Source organism: Nannospalax galili, unplaced genomic scaffold (genome assembly GCF_000622305.1).
Source record: "Nannospalax galili isolate Female #2095 unplaced genomic scaffold, S.galili_v1.0 scaffold18, whole genome shotgun sequence".
NCBI lineage: Eukaryota > Metazoa > Chordata > Mammalia > Rodentia > Spalacidae > Nannospalax > Nannospalax galili.
The window spans coordinates 7,423,393-7,431,468 of record NW_008346548.1 but is presented as its reverse complement, the minus strand read 5'-3'; the positions used below and the strand labels follow the sequence as shown (position 1 = coordinate 7,431,468).

Here is an 8,076-nt window from a genome sequence, read left to right as displayed (position 1 = left end):
AGAAGAGAGGAAGGTGGGATAAGGGAAGAGAAAGGAGGAAAAGAGGACAGGGAAAGGAAACGGGAAGGGAAGGGAGAAAAAGGAAAGCAAAAGACAAAGGGAAACGGAAAACTAATGGGAAAACAAGTGAAATCTCTTTGCCTCCTTAGACCCGCCAGCTTGGGAGGCACTAGGCCCGGCCGACTCCCCCCCAGAGCATCCTCCGCGGCCAGGGCGGCGCCGGGCTGTCAGAGCGGCTGGGGGTCGCTGCGCGGGGGTCCGGAGTCGCCCGGTGGCCGAGCGCAGGATCGGGTCCCTGAGGAGGCGGCGCCGGGGGAGGGACCGGCGGGCGGGCCCGGGAGGAGGCGGCCCCGCGGGCACCACGCACGCTGCGCTCCCGGCTCTGTAGCCTCTCCGGCGGCGCCAGGCCCCGGGCGCGGTCCCGGTCCCTCCCGCCGCCTTTCAGCCCCTGGAGCCCACGAGAGTCCTGGGGACCCGCGCTTCTCCAGGGCCAGCGAGGTGAGCATAGCGCCCCCGAGGACCCCAAACCTGGGATTTTGTGCGGCTTCTCTGGATGTAGCGTGTCCTCAAAACGCAGAACACTTGGTTCTAAAGTAAGAAGTGGAGAGGACAGCCGATGCCTCTCAGAATCCGGGCACTGTATACGGAAATGACGAAGTAACTAAGAAATTTGGGGAGAACACGCGGTCACTCATCAGGGATGCGGGTGGTAATTTGGGGCAAAAAAAAAAAAAAAAAAAGAGGGGAGAGTGCTATAATTGGATGTCAACAGGGCCGTGGCTTTTCTGTTTTGTTCAATAAGTGACAAAACCTGCTGAAAAAAAGGAGATCCCAGAACTGTTTCCCAGAGCCTTCTCGACGCCAAGTGTGTCCCCAGATCTACCCTGCAGGTGTACGCTCACCCCATGGGCAGGGTGTTGAGCAGATGTCCCCACACCCCGACTGTGAAGTATGAGAACAAAGTTTTACTGCACTGTGGTCTATCCAATGGCTTTGTTGCTGGGCATACGGAGCGCCCCAGGCCCTCCAGCATCCTTGGATCCTGCCCAGTTTCAAAACGAGCTCTATCTGAAACTAGAGGCGTCCACATGCTACGTCAGTGTAGACTCCTAGGTTTTTCTTTGAAGTCCAGTCAGGACTATAATCTGTAGGGGAAGATAGAGTAGGTCGTGATGTAGATACTCTTTCTCCCTTGTGGGTTTTCTAGAGGTAAATTCTGTCCTGACCTATAATAAGACGTCTTTCCCAATGTAGTTCTTTAAACTTGTATACAGGGGATGACGAATAAACGTTTGCATACCTGGTGAAAGGCAATGATTTTCAGGTGGGAGTTAAAAAACAGATTTGTTGATGCATTTTTTAGGCGGCAAGGCCTGCACAGAAAAGCTCTTTTCTCCACTAACAGATGGCTGGAGTCTCCCAGCAGAAACTGAACTGGTCTCCTAGCAGCAGAGTACCAGCGGGCTTCCAAGTTTGTAGATTTTTTTTCACTGCTGCAGGTGAAGTGAATGGGCATGCAGATACACGGGGAAGGGAGCATGCGCCCCCGGGTTAAGGCAGTTTGAGTGGGAAGCAGAATGCTTTGGCAGGCTTTGCTGCAGTTAGGGCTCTCTCAGGAGTGGAGGCGGCTCCCTCGGCTCCATTTTGCAAGTTTAATTCCCTGGCCACCACTGTCTGTGGGATGTTGCCTTTGTTTCTCATTCTCTTACCTCCAGCTTTTAGTTTTTCCCTGTTCCCTAATAAAGTCTAGAGCTGGCGTAGTCAGAGACAGAGTAATGGTAAGCCCGGGGAAGGGCGGGGGGGGGGGGGGGATGGGGGAAGGAGGAAAGGGAAAGGGGGGGGGGGGGGGGGGGGGGGGGGGGGTGACTAGCGAAGGCAGAAATGGAAACGTGGTGGAGGAGAGACCAGGAGAGTGAATGGCATGAAGCGACTTTCAGGCTGGAGGGAAACATGATTAAAGGAACAAGATTATCTGTAAAGAAGGGACCTTTTTGCAAGTCATTTCCATTTGCTGTTTGCTCAGAAAGCATTTCCAAATCCAAGTAGACTTGGAGGAAAATGGGGCCTTCCCTGAGAAGTGCTCCCTCTCCTCCAATTTACCTTAAAAAAAAATTGTGTATGATGTGTGTGTATGTATCTGTGTGTGAGTACCAGCACACATAGTAAGGGGAAAGCCTCAGGTGTGGGTTCTTGCCTTCCACCTTGTTTGAGACAGGATCTCTTATTAGCTGTGTACAGACTAGTGCCCCCGAGCCCCACCCCCTGCTTCTGAGGAGTCTCCTGTCTCTGCCATCCCAGGTGTGAAAGGACTGGGGATAGGATTATGGACTTGCACTACCACATCTGTAGTATATGTATTCTGGGAATCCAAACTCAGGTCCTCACACTTGTACAGCGAGCACTTTATCACTGAGCATTTCCCTGGCCCAAAGGCATGTTTTATCCCAACCCTTGAATGTTTCCAAAGAGTAACTGAGGGCAGGGGAGAGAGGAAAGCATGTCCAGGGTTTGTATAAGCCACAAAAAATAGTGAAGCACAAAGTTGGATTTGATAGTTTAAAGGAAAATAGAGCCTTTATTTTCCAATTTTCCAAAGGGTAAGAACTATTGATATTTAATTGCTAATGAATTTTCTAAAGGATGCTGGTAAAGGATGCAAATCTCTCATCTTTTTTCTTCAACACTTTCTTAATGAAAAATTTTAGATATGCAGAGAAGTTACCTACCCATCTTTTATAAACTTTTAATTATCTTAAAACATAAAAATCAGAGTTTAAGGCCGGGCGTGGTGGCATATGCCTTTAATCCCAGCACTCAGAAGGCAGAGGCTAGGGGATCTCTGTGAGTTCAAGGCCAGCCTGGTCTACATAGTGAGTTCCAGGACAGCTGGGGCTACAGGGAGGCTCTGTCTCAAAAAGACCAAAAAAAAAAAAAAAAAATAAGAGTTTAAAATCCAGACATATGTGATCCAGCCCTGGGCAGAGGTTAAACAAGAAACTGGTTAAGAAATATATATGAGAGAACTTTTTTTTTCTTTTTTCTTTTCTTTTTTCTTTTTTTTTTGGTCTTTTGAGACAGGGTCTCCCTGTAGCCCCAGCTGGCCTGAAACTCACTCCATAGACTAGGCTGGCCTTGAACTCACAGAGATATGCTTGCCTCTGTGGGGATTAAAGGCATGAGAAAACTTTTTTTTTTTTAAGAAAAAAATATGGATTTTATTCTTCTGAATCTTCCATAACAATCTTGGACAAATATTTAAATTTGAGCTCTCTCTCTCCCTCCCTTCCCTTCCTTAAGATAGCATATTGGGCATGTGGAAAAGAAATAAGACAAGAGAGAGAATGGTAAAATGAAGTCATTCATTCATTCACTGCAACAGGGTCTTGCTATGGAGCTCAGGCTAGCCTCTAATTCCCCATTGCAGGGTTGGATTTTAGCACTCCCCTGTGTAACATCCTTCAAAGCTTCCCCTCACACTTCAAATAAAACCCAGGTCTGCACCTGAGCTGACCACAGCCCTTTGAGATGGGGCCTGTGTGGCCTCACTCATCACATCTTGTTGCTTAGTGTGCCCCTTCATCCGCCTGAACACACCTCCTTCAGATACCATGAGATCTCCTCAGAGAACTCCCTTGGCCACCTGATTAAAAACAGCCTTAGTTATGATTTTGCATCTTCCTTCTTCCTGGCACTTATTACTACCTGACACTGCATCTCTGTTTCTTTATTAATTGAACAGATCCTCCACTGTAAACTCCATAAAGACAAAAAAAATGTTTTATTTATGGTTATGTTCCTATTTGGCATATGATAAGCAATTACTAGATATTATTGAATTAATTTAGTAACTAAATGCCACAAAAAAGGCATTGTCTCCCATAAGACTTGCAAACCATTGGTAAATACTAGAAGTCCTTTAAGGTAACTCAGGCAATCAATATTTTATAGGTAAATAACAATCCTGGGGATCACTGATGTCTTTTGTCTTCACTGTGTTTCTAAACTGCACCTGCCTCTTTCTAGCCACTCCCACCATCTACAAGCAGTTCTGGTCCTCTTACTTCGAGGCATGGCTCCTGAATGCACTCCTTCATGAAGTGCACTCATATAGCATATGCTCTTGTGATGGGCTTCTTTTTGCTGTTTAGATCTGTTGTTCATTTCTTTTACTTCAAGATGGTACTCATTGTATGGATATCATGTATGTTTATTCATGTTCAAATTGATGGATACTTGGGTTATTTCCAACTTGGGGCTAAATTGAATAAAGCAGCCATGAATATGTTTATAGAATCTGCCTCATTTTGAGTCCTAAGTACTTTATTTGAAAATCCTCCTTGTGCCCCCATGCGGACAGAAGTATGGCAGGGGGATGGGGGCTCAAGTGATGGGCAGTGTGCATGCCTGCCAGCTGGTTCCCTCCCTAGATATCTCTGCTGCGGCCTTACCTACCTCACATATCAGAGGAAAGGCACATGGAAAATGAGTGCCCATGCAAATCATGGGAGCCCTTGGGTATACCCTAAGTGTTTTTCAGGTCTTTAAAAGAGACACTGTAGAATGCCTCTTGCCATATTCTGTTATATTCCCCTCCTCCCCTCTCAGCTTCCCCACGCCTGCACAAGCTGACTCTAATCAGCCCCTGAGCATTATGCTACCAAGGTGTTTAAACATTTATGAGCAAGAGTCTTGTTCAGAGCCTGATAAAATATTTATGTGTTTCCATGGGGCATTGGTTTCCATCTAGATTTCTCAAGGCATTTTTCTGAACCACTTGTCATAACCATGAGGTATGTGGACAGATGATATGGCCTGAGAACACTTCACGTTATTAAAGCCCAAGAGCACCCTGCTTTCTAGGGATGGGGGAGAATGAGCATGCAGAAAAATCAACTTCCAGTGTATCCACATCAAGCATGTAGTATTGAAAGTGATCGAGAAGAGCTTGTTAATGTGGTGCACTGACAGACAAGTGTGCTCCTGAAGAGACAGTGAAAAGAATTTGCTAGAATGAGGATGGGTTAATTAAAGTGAGATACCTCCATTCCAAATGGAATAATGAAGGAATCAAGCCTTGAAAAAAATGCTTTTCCTTTGATTCTGACATGGACAAAGCCAACCATGCCCAGTGCTACAATTGAATTAGTACTTCTTGCTGTAAGAGTCTAGGGACAGCAGTGAAGCCTAGGCAGGCTTTCCACAGGATAAATCATTGTTTTCCTCAGAGGAAGAAGGGGCTCTGGGTTAGTGCTCAGAAGGAGGGGTGCCTCAGTGACTGGCAGCGATAGTGTAGAGGATGTTTCAGAGGGAAATCTAGAATATAAAGTGGACCTACAGCAGGTATTTGAATCAGGGCTAAAGTGGCAGTGTGGTTTGAATAAGATACAAAGGAGGTGAGGGGATGGTAGGTGAATTGCAATGAGATAAGGCTAAAGACCAGCATATGAAGGACACAGAGAGGACCTTAGTTTGTTTGTCCTAGGTAGCCATGTAACTTTTGGCCAGAAATTTGGTCAGATTTTGAGCCATTCTCGGGAGATGCACCCCACATAGGCAATACCTTGAGGTGTGTTTATAGAAGGCACTTCCAGAATATTCCGGTATATCCAGGCCAGTCTAGAGACTCTGTGTAGTCTACACTAATGGAGATAACAGAAGGTGAGATGCCTTTAATATAGTCCCAAGCAAGACCAGAAACAGGTCTCACCATTCCCTTTCCTGCCCCCCAAGAAAACTCAGATGCTCAAACAGAATTTTTAGGCTGTACATTGATCCTCTGCTCAGTCATGACCCCCTTACCTTAAGTGGGAGCAACTGAGGTCTAGGTATCTCTTTATCACCTGAACCCAGATCTGGGCCAGCATACTTCAGGTGTGGGTTACCAGGCAGCAGAAGGTCAGGCATTGAGGCTGCAGGCCATTTGCCCAGTCCACTGGACTAGAACTGAAGAGACAGCTGGCAGTGCGGAGTTGATGTCATGCTCATGAATGGAGCATAGACAGGGCTGTCGACCACCTTCCAAATGTGTTTCCCCTTCAGGCTTTAGGTTCCTATTAAAAAAATGACCACACTTCTTAGTAAACTGCGATGCTGATTCTTTAACCTTGAATAAAAATAGATAGGAGCGGGGACTAGAGAGATGGCTCAGCAGTTAAGAGCACTGGCTGCTCTTGCAGAGGACCCGTGTTCGAATCCCAGCATCCACATGGTGGCTAACATCCCCGTCTGTAACTCCAGTTCCAGGGGATCTGATGCCTACTTCTGACCTCTGTGGGCACTGCACAACATGAGATCACTTACATTCATGTAGGCATAGCATTCACACATATTTTAAAAAATAAAAGAAAATGAATTTTAAAAAAATAGATAGGAGGGCTGTTAAGTCTATTAGCCTTCCAAACATGATACTTGTGATGAAGAAGGTAATTGTAGAAGTAATGGTCCTGGGAGTCAATCTTGAGAGTGGCAGTTAGGAGCTTTGGACACACCCATCCTTTGGTAGCCAAGATAGTTGGTTGGTTTGAAAGCCCCTGTAGATACCCAAATCCACATGACTCAAGTCTCATGTGAAATCGTGTAGTATTTGCATATAACCTATGCATATCCTCTTGTGAACTTTAAATTCTTTAGATTATGCATCATACCTATTATAAATACTATGTAAACAGTTCTTATATTCTATTGTTTAGGAAGTAATGGCAAGAAAAAAAAAGTCTGTGCATATTCAGCACAGACAAATTTTCCTTACCCAGTATTTTCAGTCTGTGCTTGATAGACTTCACAGATACAGAATGAAGAAGGCTGGCTGTGGGCAGAGTAGCCAGGAAGCTCTGGCCTTCTGGTGGGAGAAGGCATTTCTTGGAATGAGGACAGAAAATGGCACGGGAAGATCTCATAGAGAAACTTCATGATCCTGGTTGGTTGCTCCCTTCCTACCATGGGTGGCATAGATGCCAGAGTGACATTGGAAACAGCTGTCCAAGTGTGCACTGGGTTTCCCATTGCTGTCTGCCTCTGCTGGAATATCAGGCTGTTTGTGGACACTGCCAGAGCTCCATCATGAATTTCTGAGGATGATAATTGGTAAGACCTCGAGAGGGAAGGGCATCTTAACTAGGAAATGCTGGGGGGGGGGGTTGAAGTTGTGGCCTGGGCCGAAGGTAAGATAACTTGAAAATATGGGTCTAACAAGATTCCAAGTATAGCAAGATTCCAGATAAACAAAGCTTTTCTTAGCTCTAATTTTAAATATGCCTGGTTCTCTGTGAGGAAGAGTCCTTCACAGAAAGACAGTGTAGCATTTCCTCTGAACAGAGGAACAGGGTATGTGCTTAATTGAGAGCCTCTTCTGAATGGACATTGCAATGACTGTCTTTGTGGCTGAGCAGGCCATGGGTGTTTGCTTTTGAATACTGCTAAAAATAAACCCAGAAGATCAGAGCAAAGAGGAAAGGGAAAGTTAATGGCAGGAGTCAGGAAAGGGAAGACAGTGTGACCTTCTCAGGCTATGGATACCAATTATGTGCAAGTGAGAACGTGGAATGGAAGATCAAGTACTTCTGGGAATCTTTCCATGCAAATGCTGCCAACTTCCAAAGCATCTGTGAGGAGAAAGAGAGGGAGGAGGTCTGGAGGCTACTGCCACAGTCAGCCTGAGGAATACAAATACACACTTGGCACATTCAAACACATGACTGGCCACACCACAGGAGCCAGTAGCAGTACTCTGTCCAGATCCCTCTTCCTCTTCCACACATTTTCTGACAGTCATTCATAATGCCCGCTACAATGTGAAACATTCATATACTTGCTAAGATACACAAAATCAGGGACTGGAGAGATGGCTCAGTGGTTAAGAGAACTGGCTGCCCTTGCAGAGGACCAGGGTTCAATTCTCAGCACCCACTTGGTGGCTAACAACCATCCATAATTCCAGTTCAGGGGATCCGACATCTTCTTCTTACTTCTGTGGGCATTGCATGACACAGATGCATTTACATACATGTAGGCAATAGATTCACAAACATAAAATAAAAATAATAAAATATTTTTTAAAAGGTGCACAAATTCAGACTA

At 45.7% G+C, this 8,076-nt stretch overlaps 1 protein-coding gene across 2 annotated transcripts in view; it reads left to right on the top strand.

Moving 5' to 3' along the window:
- The first annotated feature begins 377 nt into the window (after nucleotides 1-377).
- Gpr156 (G protein-coupled receptor 156) overlaps nucleotides 378-8,076 on the top strand; it is a 113,372-nt gene continuing 105,673 nt past the window's right edge. Inside the window, exon 1 of one of the 2 annotated variants that reach the window (XM_029568222.1) lies at nucleotides 378-498. The gene's annotated coding sequence lies outside the window, so the exon portion shown is untranslated. The remainder of the gene's footprint in view (nucleotides 499-8,076) is intronic. The other variant, XM_008842904.3, reaches the window with a different exon arrangement.